The following is an 18,331-nucleotide window of genomic DNA, read 5'->3' on the forward strand; positions in this document are numbered from 1 at the left end:
TGTGTCTGCTGACCTTATTCTGCAATGTGAGGAAGAGAAATTCAATACCCTTCCCTCCCTCCCCCCGCCATTGAAATGCCTGCAGTAAAATACCCTTACCCACCCTGCATTGAAATGCCTGCAGTGGGGATGTTTGAAGCTTTAGCCGAAGGAAGTCAGAAACGCCTCTCCGAGTTGCAGTGAACAGCTGTGTGGCCTTTCCACCTGATGAAGGAACTGCAAGTCCTGAAGGATTTGTGCTATCCGTGCCCTTCTGTTAGGCTAACAAGTATCACATCTGCCCATAAATCGTTCAAGGTTTGGAACTGGGCAGCGAGGAGAATTCGAGCAATTCCACCAGACAATAAGGAAGGAGCAAGGGGCTGAGCTGACACTGGGAGGCATTCAGCAAGACGCTCTGTTCAAATGGGAGTGAATTTAAAACGTAGCCAAACAAAGCCATGGGTGATATTTAGGGCTAAACCCCTGTCAGTAAAGAGGAGAGGACGGCGATGTACATGAGGTGGATGAGAGGATGGGTAGTACCAGGATAAATAAATAACGGAAAGCAAAAATGTGCAGAGGAAAACTTCCGGCTGTTTGTTATGTGTCATTTACGCTGTCAGTTTCTGCCTCCCCCCAGAAGGTTGTCTAATGGGATCTTTTCGTGCAGATTACAGACTGTGCTGACCTACTTCTGTCCTGTCCCCGCAGGCTGCTGCAAGAGTACATTGTGTAGAAATAAACAATCAGAAAAGAGGATTGGGCAGTTGCTGTTGTTACACCACCTTTAATTAGAAAGCACGCAGCTCCTTAGAATCGTTATAAATATTGAACACAATGCAAACGGCACAGGGCATTTTAGTTGGAGTTGCTGTATTCCGATCCCGATCGCTCATGTTGGCTCGAGGTTGTTAACTTGAAACTGGAAAATCGGAGGATCCAATTATCTCCAAAGTAATGCCTCTGAATTTGAGGATTGTGAGTAATTTGTCTCCATACTCGGTCTGTAAGAAGGTACAATCCAGTTACTAGTGAATCGGGTTGAAGTACATGCAAGGAATTTATACTCCATTCTCTCCTCCAACGTGGAAATCAATCCAGAACAAAGACCAATTCATTTAGATGATATTAAGCTTCAAGCACTGCAGCGTTTTAACACTGTAACGTATATCTGTTTTCATTCAAGTGACTTAAGTTACGACATGCTTGGCACATGCACAAGATCATTGTTCAGATCATTTATGCAGTTGCAGTGTGCGGCGGGAGCTGGCTTTTTTGCTCATTTTGAAATGTAAATGGGGGTTTTTCAGCGCTGGGATTGAAGTGTGGGAAATATCAGCCAGCTCTGATCAATGGCTTTTGTTAGGAAGGAGGTGTGGAGTTGACAGAAGCTGATCTACCAAGGCTTGTAACAATTTGGCAAATTTGCATGAAAAACAATTAAGACAAATTTGTGTCGCTGCCTTGGGCCTCCCCCCATCAATGAGATTTGCATTGATTCCTGGGTTAATTAGGTGAATGGTTTGGCAAATCTGGGGGAGAAAAATTAGCGAAGCAAGCTTGTGGAATTTCAAGCATTCCGTTAACTTTTAACTCCCATTCTGCCATCTGAAGCCTTTGTGGAAACTACTTTTGTCCTTTTTCATACTATCTGGGACTTTACTGTGACCTCTGTACTTCATACTTTGTTTGTTGCTGGCAGGATAATGTGTTGGAGCCATAATTGCTTTAGAACTATTCAAAACCTCTTCTTAAGTGACACTAAACTGACCGCTGCTTAGCTGAGTGGCAACATCTTGCATTGGACCTATTGAGATTTTGATTTGATTTATTATTGTCATGTGTTGGGATACAGTGAAAAGTATTGTTTCTTGCACGCTATACAGAAAAACATACCGTTCATAGAGTACATGGGGTGAAGGAAAGGAGATGGTGGCACAGTGGTTAACACTGCTACCTCACAGCGTTCAATTTCAGCTTGGGTCTCTGTCTGTGTGGAGTTTGCACATTCTCCCCATGTCTGTGGGTTTTCTCTGGGTGCTCCGGTTTCCTCCACAGTCCAAAGATTTTGATTTATTATTGTCACATATATACAGCAAAAAGTACAGTTTCTTGCGCGCTATACAGACAAAGCATACTCTTCATAGAGAAGATGTGTGGATTAGGTTGACTGGTCTCGCTAAATTGATCCTAGTGTCAGGGGGATTAGCAGGGTAAATATGTGGGGTTAGGGGAATAGGGCCTGGGTGGGATTGTGGTCGGTGCAGACTCGATGGGCTGAATGGCCTCCTTCTGCACTGTAGGGATTCTAGGGAGAGTGCAGAATGTAGTGTTACAGTCATAGCTAGGGTGTAGAGAAAGATCAACTTAATATAAGGTAGTCCATTCCATGAGGGATTCACTCTCCTAATGTCTTCTTGGCATTTTGTTCTGCAGCCAGCTTATTTTCTTTCAACTTTATTGGTGAATGAAGAGAATGGGATGTAATGTGAAGTTTTAGTAAACATAGCAGAATGTAAAGTGATCAAATTATGATAAATGTGACCATGTCTGTTTCACCTGAGGAACTCTATCTCTACACATGGACTCTTCCTCAGAAAGACCAGGCACTCAATGCTGAGCCCATCTTCAAATTAGCTTTTACTGTTTGACATAGAAACCGAGAAACTAGAAGCAGGAATAGGCCATTCGGCCCATCGAGCCTGCTTCACCATTCATTACGATCATGGATGATCTTAATTCAATATCCTGAATTTCCATCCCCCCTCCCCCCATATCCCTTTAGTCCCAAGAGCTATATCTAATTTTGTCTTGAAATCACACATTTCTAGTAGCACTGATTCAGATGATTATTTGAACAGTATCCACATTTTTATTTGATTACACGTATACTTAGAGAGAGAGAGAGCCGGTTTGCCAGTTAGATCCAACCCCAAATCAGGACAACAGAAGCAGATCCATAATCCTGCCAGCAAATTGTTTTTTTTGCAATAAATATGGCTTGGTGGGTCGGTGAGATTCATTAGCGTCTGCCTTTCATAGATACTTTCAGAAAGAGGTTAGTTTCAGTGGAGCAGGTGCTCCTTAAAGAGAGGAAATGAAAATATTGTTTTATTTAGCGGTTCTCAATTTTATATACTTAGCTGGCTCTGGCAGAGATTCAGGTTTTGTGTGTGTTTGTGTGTGACAAAAACTGGTCTTGTGTCTTGAAGCCAGCCTTGCACAAACTGGCCTCTCTTTGTAAACTGAAGCAAAGCTGAACGCTGTTATTGTTTTCTCTGCTTCACTTCTCTGTGATGTAGTGGCTGCAATAAAAGTGTCTTTGTCTCCCGATCCAGCAGCCTTCAGTAACCAGCCCATTTTTAAATGCCTTGTTTCACACTCGACTCATTGTCTTTCCCTCCCTGTAATGTCCATCCAGTCGTGGTGGGGGGATTGTTGGATTTAATTGGAAAATACTTATCTGCCTATTCAGTTTTCAGTTTAAAACAATATATAATTTGCTAACCTGAGGTATAAGCTGTGTCGCGTTGCTGCTTTTAGCATCCTGAGCAGTCATTTCACTGTAGAAACAATTGCAATGACCAGGATGAGACCTCTTGGGTGCACGTTTAAAAAAAAACTCAGCACTATTTGACAATGAGCTGGCGAGTCCTGCCCATTTCGTGGCCAATATCCCTAAGTTAGCAGTACGATAGTTATTTTCCAGCCATTTGGCAATGGCCAAAGGAGATGTGTGCACGGTGGCACAGTGGTTAGCACTGCTGCCTCGCAGCGCCAGGGACCTGGGTTCGATTGCCAGCTTGGGTCACTGTCTGTGCGGGGTCTGCACATTCTCCCCGTGTCTGCGTGGGTTTCCTCCGGGTGCTCCGGTTTCCTCCCACAGTCCGAAAAACGAATTGCCAGGCTAAATTTTCCCTTGGTCATACCCGAACAGACGCCGGAGTGTGGCGACCAGGGGATTTTCATAATAACTCCATTGAAGTGTTAATGTAAGCCTACTTGTGACATTAATAAATATACTTTAAACAAATTTCTTCCAAAATTGCAACAGTGACTACCACACTGATGTTTTGGGATGTTCTGAAGTTGTGAAAGTTATTAGATATAAATGTAGGTCTGACTGTCATCTCTCTCTCTCTCTAACTAGTATCACTGAGGTTTGGGACTTCCCCACAAGGAATCCCCCCCCTTTAGATTGAAGGTACACTTCCTAATATCCAACCCATTTAGGGGCTATGCTTGTAGAGGCAGTAGTCCACTTTTCTACAGCACTTGTAGGGTAATTCAGTACTTTGGGCTTCCCATCTGAGATGTTGTAAGTCAAAGTCCTCATTTATGAACCATATTCCAGGTTCAGCAATCAAATTTGTGAAGACTGACTAATGGCATTGCACAGGGGACATGGTGGCACAGTGGTTAGCACTGCTGTCCCACAGCGCCAGGAACCCTGGTTCAATTCCGTCTTGAGTCACTGAATGTGTGGAGTTTGTACATTCTCCCCGTGTCTGTGTGGGTTTCTTCTGGATGCTCCGGTTTCCTCTCGTGCTCCAAAGATGTGCGAGGTAGATTGATTGATCATGCTAAATTGCCTCTTGGTGTCCAAAGACGTGTAGGTTAGGGGGATTAGTGGGGTAAATACATGGGGCTATGGGGATAGAGCCTGGGTGGAATACTCTGTTGGAGAGTCGCTGCAGATTTGATGGGCTGAATGGCCTCCTTCTGCACTATAGGTATTCTATGATACAGTATCAGCTTCACTAGATACATTTATTAGGTAAATCTGCTTTTACATGTCCTGCATGTGTGCACAGCAGCAAATATTATACCTAACAAGTAACATAACAGTTGAATTTGTATTAGTGTAGCACGTTTTAGGATGTCCTAAAATGCATCACATTTTTGAAGTTTTTAAGTCTCCTCACTGTGTAATGTCGTGTTGGCAGCCAATCTGCGCACAGTAAGATCCCACAAACCACAGCGTGACCATGATCAATCTTTTAAGTGCTGTGGGGATCCTATAGATCCAATGAGAGGACACCCGGGACCTCCTGTTTAACACCACATCCACACAGCATCTCAGACCAATGCTGCACTCCCTCAGTACCTCACTGGAGTGCCAGCCTGAATGATATGCTCAGACCCCTGGAGTGGGACTTGAACCCACAACCCTCTGACTCAAGATGAAAGTGCTACACTGAGGTCTGTGGTAACTTCAGGTTCTGAGTTGGCAGATACTGACTTTGTGCTCTGCCCCATCTCGGCGACATTTGCTGACTTGTCCAAATCTTGTTAGCTTGAGGAAGAACAAAAATTGAAGCTTACCACAACAAAAATTCTTTTAACGTCTCCTGTTACGTCTATTCTATTTTATCAAATTAGGTTACTTCCTGTGGTTGCAATGACATCTATTTGTTTACAATGCTCATGTCATAAGACAGATTGAAAAATCCCCAGCAATGTTACTGACTAAATTTAAGAAATACGCTCAATCTTATAAAGTGAGGAGTTCAGTTCCTGGGGGGGAGGGAATGGACTAAACTTTAGCTCACTTTCCCACTATAATCCCAGATAAAATCCTTTTGGAAACATTGGGCATTGCGCTGAGCTTGCTGAAGGGAGGAATGTACAAAATCTACTTGATTCTTTATTCAGTAATGCTCAGTTCAAATGATTTGATTCACTCCATCTTTTAAAATAAAGTTAAAGTTTATTTATTAGTCACAAGTAAGGCTTACATTAACACTGCAATGAAGTTAGTGTGAAATTCCCCTAGTCGCCACACTCTGGCACCTGTTCAGGTCAATGCACCTAACCAGCACGTCTTTCGGACTGTGGGAGGAAACCCACGCAGACACAGGGAGAATGTGCAAACTCCACACAGTGACCCAAGCCAGGAATCGAACCTGGATCCTTGGCGCCGTGAGGCAGCAGTGCTAACCACTGTGCTGCCCTTTGCACTAACTTTCTGATGCTTCATCCAAACTACTGAACAATTCATGCAAACAAGACTTGGGATTATGAGGAATATACTACAATAGCGACTACTTTTTAAAGCAAAGCAAAAAAAAAGAAAGGTACTGTTATCATGTAATCAAGAGAATTATTATTGTACGTGGCAGTCCTTTCTGTTAATGCTTTATGGATGTCAGTGTTTGAATGTCCCTCAGTGAATAAAAGCCTTCCGAAATACTGCCGTTTCGGAATGAAGCTTGGGCAGCAGATTCATATTAGCATTGCCATGTCTGAAGCCTTATCACATTCTAGATTGAAGGTCACGGTAATTTACTCCAGCAAAAATGCAACTGTTGTAATACCAAGATAACCTGGAAAGTTCAGCCATAGTACTGAGGCTTTCTTGAGTTGAAGAGAGCTAGTACTGTGTAAATAGTTAAATAGCTTTGACTTTTTATATACGCTGTATATAGAAACAACTTAGTATCTGATTTGTCTCTGCCTCTCTCCCTCTCTCTCTCTCTCCTTTACCAATACTTCTTTTTGAGTAGCCTAGAGAATGTTTCTCCTCTGTTAAGCTGCAAAGATGCATTCCAACTGGCATTTGTTTCCGTTGGATTGTAGGAGACTGATGTTCAGACAGCAACTCTGTTTCCACTGTTAAATCTGGCTTTGTTTTGTTCCTGCTGCAGTAATGTGGACTTGTACTTAGAAAAAATATCACTGTTGGCTGTGAAGAATCTTATTTGATAGTGTAAACAATGTCAGTATAAAAGAAACTTTCAATATTCTCCATTTACCTTCCATCATCACAACGTAGAGATTAAGGCTCATTGCATCACAATCTGTTTTAGCTTGCATTTTCCCAGACCCTCAAAACTGTGGTGCCCCTTTTCACCTTCAGCACCAATGTGGTAATCTGGCAGTGGCCTACACATGGTGGAATCCATCCCACTTATTTACAGAACATACAAAGTTGATGGTAAGGAAAAGGCCAGGAGGTCTCTGGCCTCACAGCGCCAGGGACAATTCCAGTCTGTGTGAAGTTTGCACGTCCTCCCCGTGTCTGCGCGGGTTTCCTCCGGGTGCTCTGGTTTCCTCCACAGTCCAAAGCTGTGCGGGTTAGATTGGTTGGCCAGGCTAAATTGCCCCTTAGTGTCAGGGCACTAGCAGAGTAAATACATGGGGTTACGGGGATAGGGTCTGGGTAGGATTGTGGTCGGTGCAGGCTTGAGGAGCATAATGGCCGCCTCCTGTACTGTAGTGATTCTATTCTATAATTCATTCCAGCTAGTTCTATGTCAAAGTGGATGGAGTTTCATGACTAAACTCTTCCTACTTACCTCACACTCCTCCCCATAGCTTAGTAATCTCCTGGGAAAGAGGAAAGCTGAAGGTCCTAAGTCACCTACTTTTGAAATCAAGGGAGTGAAAGTCAGGTGACAAAGAGGAAAGAGTGGGAATTTCCTCCCAGATTCACAGCTAAGTGGCGAAGGTTTAAACTTACCCTGTTTTTCCCCCTCGGTCCTTCCTTCCTTCTCTAGTTAGTAATGCTTTCATAATGCCCAATCTGGTGTGATCCAGTCACCACTGCCTGCTTTAGCCCGTTTGCATTATGAGCTTTGGCACATCATCTGTATCTTGCGATGTTAAAGGAGGGAAGTGTTCCCAGCAGTGTTTCTCATTGAAGCCTTCCTGCTAACCCGTTAGCTCAAATGAATGGTCTGGCACCTGCGGTTTAAAATGATTAAGCGTTAATGGAGTTCATTCAATACACAACACAAAAAAATCACTAGCTGATTAACGAACGTGCCCTTGGCATTAATGACTGCTGGTTCAGAGGCCGTTGTTTGACCAGCCTCCCTCATAAAGGTGGAAAATTGGTTCGTTTAAACATTGCTGTTGGTAAATGATTTAATTGGACAATAACATGGACTGAAGCTCTCACAAAACTGCAACGAGCACCAGTTTATCCAGAGACTGGAGGGGGTTAAAAGAACTGAAATGGCATCAACGTTGTTTACCTTCTCCCAGAAAGAAATGATGTAACCGATGTGTAGAACTCCAACTGAATGGATGTCTTGCAGCCAAGTCCTTCTTTTGTTAAAGATGTCTGGGCATATTAAAGCATGCTTTGGCTATTGCTAGACATTCCATCCACCTTAATATCAAAACATATTTTGATGTTTCTGACATTGGGAAGTTCCGACCAGACGTCTAGTTCTTTATTTTTTTGTGCCACTGACACACTCAACCTGGGTCTTTGTAGCTGATGACTGAAGATGAAAACTGGGCTCTACATGGAAAAAGCAAGTTTATTTATTAGTGTCACAAGTAGGCTTACATTAACACTGCAATGACGTTTGTGCATAGACCCAGTTTTGCTTCCCTTGGTTGGAACAGAGCATAGAATCATAGAATCCCTACAGTGCAGAAGGAAGCCATTCGGCCCATCGCGTCTGCACCGACCACAATCCCACCCAGGCCCTATTCTTCTAACCCCACATATTTACCCTGCGACTCCTCCTGACACCAAGGGGCAATTAATTTAGCATGGTCAACCCACCTAACCCGCACATCTTTGAGTGTGGGAGGAAACCAGAGCACCCGGAGGAAACCCACGCAGACACGGGGAGAATGTGCAAACTCCACACAGACAGTGACTCAAGCTGGAAAATCGAACCCGGGACCCTGGCGCTGTGAGGCAGCAGTGCTAACCACTGTGTCACTGTGCCGCCCCTACAGAATCACTACAGTGCGGAAGTTTAATTTTCTTGAAGACTGAATGTCTTTTGAAACTTGTGTGTTTGTTGTCTGCTTAAAAAGGTTTTCTAGTGAACTTAGACCCAGTCTTTACTCCCGGACACTGCTGCTAAGAGTGACAGATCCTTTATGAACTGTAAGAATCCGCATCCCAGGGAAACAAAATTTACATTCCAACGCTGAGTTAATGTGTAAATGGGATGCATCAAACTGGTACAAAGCATTTCGTAACTGCAGACGCTGCCAACAATTTTCATCATCCAGATTACTTTATGCTTTTCAGAATGCCAGTTTCATAACCAGATTCACCGGTATGGAATCAGACCCTGAATTGGAAAGGGTCTGCCCCTGAGTTAGCAGCTCCTGTCCTGATTTACTTAGGGAGGGTTCTTGCACTTATTTCGACAAGACTTGGCTGTGATTCACTGTTGCTTCTTCAAACACCAACGACTCTGACTATTGGTGGGAGGAGATGATGTCATGCCAACAACATGTTGCACATTATGTATGTGTTTCTAATTGCCTTTAGCTTTTGCTGAAATCAGTCTCTCTGAGGGAATAGACGGCAACAAACAGAGGCACAAAACTTCCAAAACCCAGTGAGGTCATTTGTTAGCAACATCGAAAGTAAAGAACTTGCATTTAAATAAGTTTATTTATTATTTAGTATCACAAGTAGGCTTACACTAACACTGCAATGAAGTTACTGTGAAAATCCCCTAGTCGCCACCCCTATGAGGAGGTGGGGGAGTTCCTGGGGGTTCAGGAGTGTGGTGTGTGTCCCATACGTGGCTCGATCTGGGTGTTTAAAATAGATCCGCTGAAGTCAGGAGTGCTTTTATTTCTTTTAACTCTGAGTGTAACACTGGCAGAACCATCCAAAGTTAGCAATTTAAATCACTCGGTGGGATGGTTCCCAGGGGAATTCTCCAGGGGATGTTACCGTTTCTGGACAATTGCCGGTTAAACTCCTCCCTGCAAACTTCCAAAAGGAATTCCAGGATATCTCTGGGGTACCCCTCAAATCCAGCACTGAGGCACCAGGAAGTTACAAGCCAATCATGTCTTGTTTTAATGACATTGGTTGAAGGTTAAACATTGGTTTGAACAAGTGATAACGTGTCTGCTCCTCTTCAGAATCCTGATGTGGGATCGTTAATGTGGATCTGAGGGGGCAGAAGGAGCCTCCGTTTAATGTCTCATCTGGACGATGGAGCAACTGGAGAAATCCTACAAAGGAACTCATTTTCCTGTTTTGACATCTGGTGATTGTTTGCCACTCCCAATCTGATAATTGAATATAGAAAGTAGTGGCCGTGGATTAAAAATGGAAGACAGGGGAAGAACATGATCCAGGTTTACATAGCAATAGGAGTGAAGGCCATTCGGCCCCTCGAGTCTGCTCCACTATTTAATCCTACCACAGCTGATCTATATCTTGACTTCATTTTCTCACTTTGATTCTGTAGCCCTTAATACCATTGCCTAACAAATGCCTGTCAATCTCAGCATTGACATTTTCAATTGCCTTGACTGTTTGGGGGGAAGAGTAGTGTAGATTTTTCATTTGCCACTTCCAGTCCCTTTTAGCAGTTTAATTTTATAGGTGTGAATTGGATGGTTTTTTTTTGGTGGTTGATTCACGAGTGACAAAAGGCACATGAGATCTGAATTAAGATGGTCAGAAATGTCTGTTTGGATTGTCTGCTGAGATGATTGGCTCAAAGTGTTCAATTCTTCCTTGTGTTCAGTTCTCCGCGGTCCTATATGTGATGGCCAGGGAGTAACTCCGTTGTCATTTGTTCAGTAAACCAGTGGATATCAACATCTCTGTATCTGTTTGACAAATCAGATAGTTGTCTTCTGCTATTCACTGTTGCACCTTGAATTTCTTACGGTAAATTGATGTGCGTGTTGTGCATGATTTGTGCACTGTCTGTCTGTGTGTTAGAAACATAGCCTACAGTACAGAAAGAGGCCATTCGGCCCATCAAGTCTGCACCGACCACAAACCCACCCAGGCCCTACCCCCATATCCCTACATATTCACCCACTAATCCCTCTAACCTACGCATCTCAGGACACTAAGGGGCAATTTTTATCATGGCCAATCAACCTAACCCGCACATCTTTGGACTGTGGGAGGAAACCGGAGCACCCGGAGGAAACCCACGCAGACACGAGGAGAATGTGCAAATTCCACATAGACAGTGACCCAAGCCGGGAATCGAACGCAGCTCCCTGGAGCTGTGAAGCAGCAGTGCTAACCACTGTGCTACCGTGTTGTGCACTGTGTGTTGTGCACTGTGTGTTGTGCACTGTGTGTTGTGCACTGTGTGTTGTGCACTGTGTGTTGTGCACTGTGTGTGTGTGCACTGTGTGTTGTGCACTGTGTGTGTTGTGCACTGTGTGTGTTGTGCACTGTGTGTGTTGTGCACTGTGTGTGTTGTGCACTGTGTGTGTGTGCACTGTGTGTGTGTGCACTGTGTGTGTCGTGCACTGTGTGTGTCGTGCACTGTGTGTCGTGCACTGTGTGTCGTGCACTGTGTGTCGTGCACTGTGTGTCGTGCACTGTGTGTCGTGCACTGTGTGTCGTGCACTGTGTGTCGTGCACTGTGTGTCGTGCACTGTGTGTCGTGCACTGTGTGTCGTGCACTGTGTGTCGTGCACTGTGTGTCGTGCACTGTGTGTCGTGCACTGTGTGTCGTGCACTGTGTGTCGTGCACTGTGTGTCGTGCACTGTGTGTCGTGCACTGTGCGTGTCGTGCACTGTGTGTGTGTCATTACAAGCGTTCAAGTTTGAGTCTTGTTTATGCTGTCTTCTAAAGCTGCAGATGTTGAATGACAGGGAGATTTTCAAATAGGGCAGTGATTAATAACAAGACTATTTGAGACAGGCGCATGCACAGATGACTCATACTGCTGCTTTCATTTACTAGAAGTTAAACTGTGTATTTTTTTACCAGCTTCTTCTGTGTTTGAAAACTTTTGCTTTCAACCATGAGGCAAGAACAGACTGTAAAATCTTTGCGTGTTGTTTTATTGTTGTCTGCGGGTGGCTGCCTGGGCTCGGTGAGTGGCAACCCTGCCTCTTGAGTTGGAAAGTTGTGGGTTTGAGTCTTGCCCCGGAGTTGTGAGTGTCTCCAGTGCAGCGCTGAGGGAGGTGCTGCACTGTCTTTCTGCTTCTGCTCCCTGAGCTGGGCATTGAAATAACACCACGTGATCTTTCTAATAAGAGTTGGGGGGATCAGGGGGGTGGGCGGTTTCTCCCTGGCCAATATTTCTCATCAGCAACTAATATTCTATTGCTATGAAATATCTCGAGGTGCTTCATCGGAGCAATATGAAACGAAACTATGTGAACAAACCAAGTAAAGGGATATTGGGCCCTATTTTTAAATTTCACGCTGGCAGCTGGCATGGCAATTTGCCAGAATGTTCCTGCCCAAAAGCTGCTTTGGGTGAGGGGGAAGCGGGTGGGCTGGTGTGGGGTGGCTACCTGCTTTCCAGTCCCAGGTAGCCAACGGGACATCATTCAAGACCTTGGCCGGAACTCTACCACTTCACCCGCCATGATTACTACTCATCATAGAATCACTACAGTGCAGAAGGAGGCCATTCGGCCCATCGCGTCTGCACCGACCATAATCCCACCCAGGCCCTACCCCCACATATTTTACCTGCTAATCTACACATCTCAGGACTCTAAGGGGCAATTTTTAACCTGGCCAATCAACCTAACCCGCACATCTTTGGACTGTGGGAGGAAACCGGAGCACCCGGAGGAAACCCACGCAGATACGAGGAGAATGTGCAAACTCCACACAGACAGTGACCCGAGCCGGGAATCGAACCTGGGACCCTGGAGCTGTGAAGCAGCAGTGCTAACCACTGTGCTACCATGCCGCCATTGAATCGGAGCGGGCAAGAGTCTGACAACGGAAATCTCCGTTGACCTCGGGTGGGACTTTCCAGTCTCGCCCAAGCGAGCCCGTAAAATCTCGCCCCTTAACTCAACATTGAGTTCAATGTAGACTGTGAACGATGTCCCCTCTCCCCCACCCCCCCCCCCCCCTCCCACCCCCACCGTTTTTTGTTTCCTTTTCTTTCCATGTTTTTATTCTTTCCTTTGCTTTCAGACAGCATTACACTTGCCTTGGGCAGATCTATTCTTTCCTGACCCATCACTGTTTCCTTGGCTCTATAAGAGTAACTGTTCTGTCAAGGCCTTCCTTTCTCCTTGTCCCATCCAGCTCTTGCTCAATATTTAACTATTTCCCATCTCTAATGTAACCATTCTGATACAAAGTCATTAACCTGAGACATTGGGTAAGTTCTCCGCTTGGGTACGGTCGCAAGCGGGACCAAAAATTTGACGGACCATTTAATAAATGCCTGTTGACCTCGGGCAGGTATCTTCAGTATTGGGCCGGACAGACATGGAAAATTCTGTCCGTTAAGTCTTTCTCTCTCCACAGATGCTGCCTGACCTGCTGAGTATTCCCAGTACCTGTAGCATTCTGCTTTCCCAGCAAGAGCCAATGTGCCAGTCATCGTCAGCTGGAATGCGGTCACCCCCTGCCGAGGCCCAAACAAGGACCAGCAATCCCCATGGCAACCATTGAGAGATGGCTACCGGCTGCCTCATGGAGGGGCTCCGTCTCCATGGTGACAATCAGGCAGCCATGGCCACTTTTAATTTCAGCTTGTTCAAAGTCTTCACAGGGCATCTCCTTCTTGAGGCACCCTGTCTCTTGCTGCTGATCTCGCTCTGTGCTTCAATAGATGGCGAGTACTCACTCTGGCATTTAGTTAATCAGCTCGTCAAAAATCTTATTGTGCATCAGACGCCAATGTGATGTGAGATCGGGACCCGGAAGTTCATCTGACATGGGGGGACCTCCCAATCCCAATCCCAGAGTTAAAATCCAGCCCATTAGGTTAGATGATCCCAATCTTGATCAAAGACAGAGGTTCTAAGCAATGTCTTAAAGAGGGAGAGGGCTAGGGAGTGTCTTCCATGCTGGGGGCCTAGGCAACCAAAGACACAGTCACCATGATCTCAAACCAACGACCTAGCCCTTGTCTTAATCCTCTTTGTGGGACTGTGCTCTGTGCAAATTGTTTCCTACACGACAACAGGGTCTACGCTTCCAACAGTAATTCGCTGGCCTCAGGTGGGGAAAGGTGCCATACAAATGCATGTCCTTCGTGGGGGAAAAAAAGTAGTATGTGGTATGAAAAGAAAAGGAGTAGTATGTTAGCACTTGTCCGTGTCACTCTTGGCTAATAACAAGTAATTAAACAGCAAGTAGTCGGGTGGCACAGTGGTTAGCACTGCTGCTTCACAGCGCCAGCAATCCAAGTTCAATTCCGGCTTGGGTCACTGTCTGTGTGGAGTTTGCATGTTCTCCCCGTGTCTGCGTGGGTTTCCTCCGGGTGCTCCGGTTTCCCCCCACAGTCTGAAAGACATGCTGGTTAGGGTGCATTGGCCATGCTAAATTCTCCCTCAGTGTACCCGAACAGGCGCCGGAGTGTGGTGACTAGGGGAATTTCACAATAACTTCAGTGCAGTGTTAATGCAAGCCTGCTTGTGGCACTAATAAATAAACTTTAACTTAAAAAGGCCATTTTGTAAATGTCTGTCAATGCAACATTAATGTTGAACTCTGGTGTGAGGAACTTTATTTCGTTTAAAACAGAAACAGGAATCACAGCAGGCCATTCCTTCTGCTTGGAGTGACTCAGGGAGTAAAACAAATAAGTTGGGTGTAGCTGGAAAAGATTCTGCAATTGTGCAGCGGGTGGGAGTGGTGAGGTAATTACAAAAAACCAGTAAAGTGGAGAGGAAGCAGCTATCAAGACAAGCGTGGCATCTTCCTTCCTGTTCCCAGAAGCTGGAGACTTTGGCCTGTGTCATTTCAGCTAACTCAGCCTTTGTTTTCTCTCTCAAAGGGCAGCGAGTGAGACTTTCTGTAGGCTGTGATTTTTTTACAGTAAAACGGTTGAGGTTTTTTAATTCTTTTTTTTTTGAACTTGGAGTGAAAAATGACAGGTATCTGCCAGGCAGCAGAGGCGATGGCTTTCCAGCAAGTGTTTGTGAGAAGCAGAGGGACAAAAAAAAAACCTTTATTCATTAAAGAGACTGGATTTCATTTCTTAGCCTCTGTGGGATTAAGCGCTAAACTGATTGAAGCTGAAATGAAGTGTGCGGAATCTCCCCGCTACCCTATTGTCACCGGACTGTGCGATCTCGTCTCAAGAACCTTGTCATTTCTGTTTTCTTCTAATGAAACCCACAAAATTCAGATGGGGATTTCACCAGTTTCGTTTCTTTTTCCCTTTCCATCGCACACGAGAATCAAATCTTTTCCTTCCAGTTCAGCTACAAACACACAGCGAGCTGCTGCTTCTAGTGGTCTTGAGGTTGAACTTTCTAGAGTCGCTTGTCAGTGGGCAAACTGGTCATCTCCTCAGCGTTTTATAGCACACCCCGCCATTATCAGGAGCCAGAGGTTCACAGGGTAGCTGAAGAGTTTGTGTTACCATGACAACATTGAGTACCCATCAGAAGTTATGAAGACTACTTGCAGGGTTTTCTTTTGTATTTTGTGTTGTGAACAAGAATGTTATTATAAAATGGCGAACTCTTCGATTGGCAAAATTCCTGGAAGAACTTGTTCTGGGAATATTGTGGTTGCTAAGACGCTGAAGTAAGCTTATTCTGTGACAGGCATCCCATGTGAAACTGATAGCACGGTTTTCTCCAGTTTTATACGTGTCTTTGATTAAACATAGAAACTAGAAGCAAGAGTAGGCCATTCGGCCCTTCGAGCCTGCTCCGCCATTCATTATGATCATGGCTGACCATCAAATTCAATATCCTGATCCCCACCTCCCCCCCCCCCCCCCCCCCCCATATCCCTTGATCCCTTTAGCCTCGAGAGCTACATCTAATTTCTTCTTGATATCACACAACATTTTGGCCTCAACTACTTACTGTGATAGTGAATTCCACTCAATCACCATCCTCTAGGTGAAGAAATTTCTCCTCACCTCAGTTCTGAAAGGTTTACCCCTTATTCTCAAACTATGACTCCTAGTTCTGGACTCCCCCACCATCAGGAACATTTTTTCTGAATCTACCTGGCCTAACTCTGTCAGAATTTCATAAGTTTCTGTGAGATTCCCTCTCACTCTTCTAAACTCCAATGAATATAATCCTAACTGACTCATCTCTCCTCATATGACAGACCTGCCACCACAGGAATCAGCCTGATAAACCTTTTCTGTACTCCCTCTATAGGAAGGACATCCTTCCTCAGATAAGGGCCAGTGATTTGCTTTTATTCATATCCATGTAGAAGACTTGGGGTTTTCACTCTTTATCCAAAATTGGTTTGAAATTTATTAGACATGCAGTGAGCTGGAGAGATTTACAGGGTGTAATACCAAGTCAAGTCACTTGCCCGATGACTGGTATCTCCATGTCAAATGTCCACATTTGATAAAAGTTTAAAAAAACATTTAAAAAAATAAACTTTAATGTCTTTTGCCTCAATATTGGAGGCTGTGTTACAGCCCTTTAGGCCCTAAGCTCCGGAATTCCTTCCCCAATCCTCTACACCTTTTGCTCCTGCTTTAAGCTTTAGGGGAGGTGGTGTCTTCCAGGTAGGATCATTGGCCTAGAAATCCCAAGGTCCAGCCTAATCCTCTGAGGAATGGGTTTAAATCCTACCATGGCAACTGGTGGAATTTAAATGCAATGAATAAACCTGGAATATAATCATCTACTTGTGTTGTAAAAAACCCATCTGGTTCACTAACCTCCTTTTAGGGAAGGAAATCTGCTGTCCTTACCTGGTCTGGCCTACATGTGACTCCAGATCCATGACAATGTGATTGACCTTTAACTGCTTCTTTGATGTGGCCCAGCAAGCCACTCTGCTCTCGGACAATTAGAGATGGGCAGCAAATATTGGTCCTGTCAACGATGCCCACATCCCATGAAAAAATATTTTAAAAGCCACTACTTAAACTGTACTGTGTCCAGTTTTGGTCTCCTTACTTGAGAAAGGATGTACTGGCACTGGAGGGGGTGCAGAGGAGATTCACTAGGTTGATTTCGGAGTTGAGAGGGTTGGCTTATGAGGAGAGACTGAGTAGACTGGGGCTATACTCATTGGGATTCAGAAGAATGAGAGGAGACCTCATAGAAACATATAAGATTATGAAGGGAATAGATAAGATAGAAGCAGGGAAGTTGTTTCCACTGGCAGGTGAAACTAGAACTAGGGGGCATGGCTTCAAAATAATGGGGAGCAGATTTAGGACTGAGTTGAGGAGGAAGTTCTTCACCCAAAGGGCTGTGAATCTGTGGATTTCCCTGCCCAGTAAAGCAGTTGAGGCTACGTCATTGAATGTTTTTAAGGCAAGGATAGATACATTTTTGAACAGTAAAGGAATTAAGGGTTATGGTGAACGGGCGGGTAAGTGGAGCTGAGTCCATGAAAAGATCAGCCATGATCTTATTGAATGGCGGAGCAGGCTCGAGGGGCCAGATGGCCTAGTCCTGCTCCTAGTTCTTATGTTCTTATGTAATCCTATCTCCTTTACCAAGTATTTGATAACCAGTCTTAATATCTCCTTGTTTAGCTTGGTGTCAGTTTATGTCCAATTTGTAGCATCTTGGGACAGTTTGCTATATTAAAGGCACCATATAAATGCAAGTTGTTTTTACATACGTTATGATGGCTAAGAATTTAGAAAATGCCTCTTGCGTCTTAACTAAACAGTACAATATTGTGGGTTGCCTGACGGACACTTGCCAACAAATAAAAACCAAGAATGTTGGAAATACTCAGCCACTTGTCTGACTATTTCCAGCATTTTTGTTTTTTATTTCAGATTTCCAACACCTGCAGTGTCTGCTTTTTGGATTTGATATCTTCCAGCTCAGTAACGGGGTGATTTAAACTGCTCGGGGATGATTCCCCCGAAAACATTCTAAGTGTTGAATATGTGCGAAAACTGGAGTAAATCCCGCTGGGTTTTTTTCAGTGGGGGAGTTTCAGATTGAATCCCCCACACTCTGTGCACTGCCGAGTCCAAAAATCTGTGGGTGGGGCCTTTTTGCAGGGAGGCTGGGAGCATCGTGCTGAGGGGGCCATTGCCCATGCGCCGTTATGTCAGCACTGAGATCAACGCATGCGCAGTAGCCCCGCACTGCCAGCCTCCCGATTGCTGGCCAGCTCGATTACCAGCCATGCGACCCCCTCCCCAACAGTCTGAAAGTTGGCCCCCCCCCCCCGAACATGCCCAGGCCAGCCTCGATTGCAGCACCCCAGCTCCCCCCACCCCCCCCACAATCTCCCAATCGCCTCCCACCCCCCTCCCTGCAGTCCCGACCACCGCCAGGCAACCCTGATCACTGGCCTCCCTCCCTATGTCACTCAGCCCGAATGCAGAGTGGCAGAGGCACCGCCCCCTTGGCACTGCCCTCTGCCTGATGGGCAGTGCCAAGGTGCCCTTTTGGGCAGTGCTGGGGGCCCAGGCTGACACTGCCAAGCTGGCAATGCCCAGGGGGCACTCCCCTGGTGCCTGACCCTCGGGCAGGTCTCCATTCCCCCCC

General features: G+C 45.2%; 1 long non-coding RNA gene across 2 annotated transcripts in view; it reads right to left on the reverse strand.

Annotated features, from left to right (window-relative positions):
• Window positions 1-770: 770 nt before the first annotated feature.
• Window positions 771-18,331, reverse strand: part of LOC144488564 (uncharacterized) — a 39,187-nt gene continuing 21,626 nt past the window's right edge. The window contains exons 1-3 of one of the 2 annotated variants that reach the window (XR_013496622.1): window positions 7,962-8,158; window positions 7,445-7,668; window positions 771-986 (exon numbers count right to left, since the gene is read on the reverse strand). This is a non-coding gene — a long non-coding RNA (uncharacterized LOC144488564). Of the gene's footprint in view, window positions 987-7,444; window positions 7,669-7,961; window positions 8,159-18,331 lie in introns of those variants that run through there. The other variant, XR_013496623.1, reaches the window with a different exon arrangement.

The sequence above is a fragment of the Mustelus asterias genome, unplaced genomic scaffold, assembly GCF_964213995.1.
Source record: "Mustelus asterias unplaced genomic scaffold, sMusAst1.hap1.1 HAP1_SCAFFOLD_1666, whole genome shotgun sequence".
Classification (NCBI taxonomy): Eukaryota; Metazoa; Chordata; class Chondrichthyes; order Carcharhiniformes; family Triakidae; genus Mustelus; species Mustelus asterias.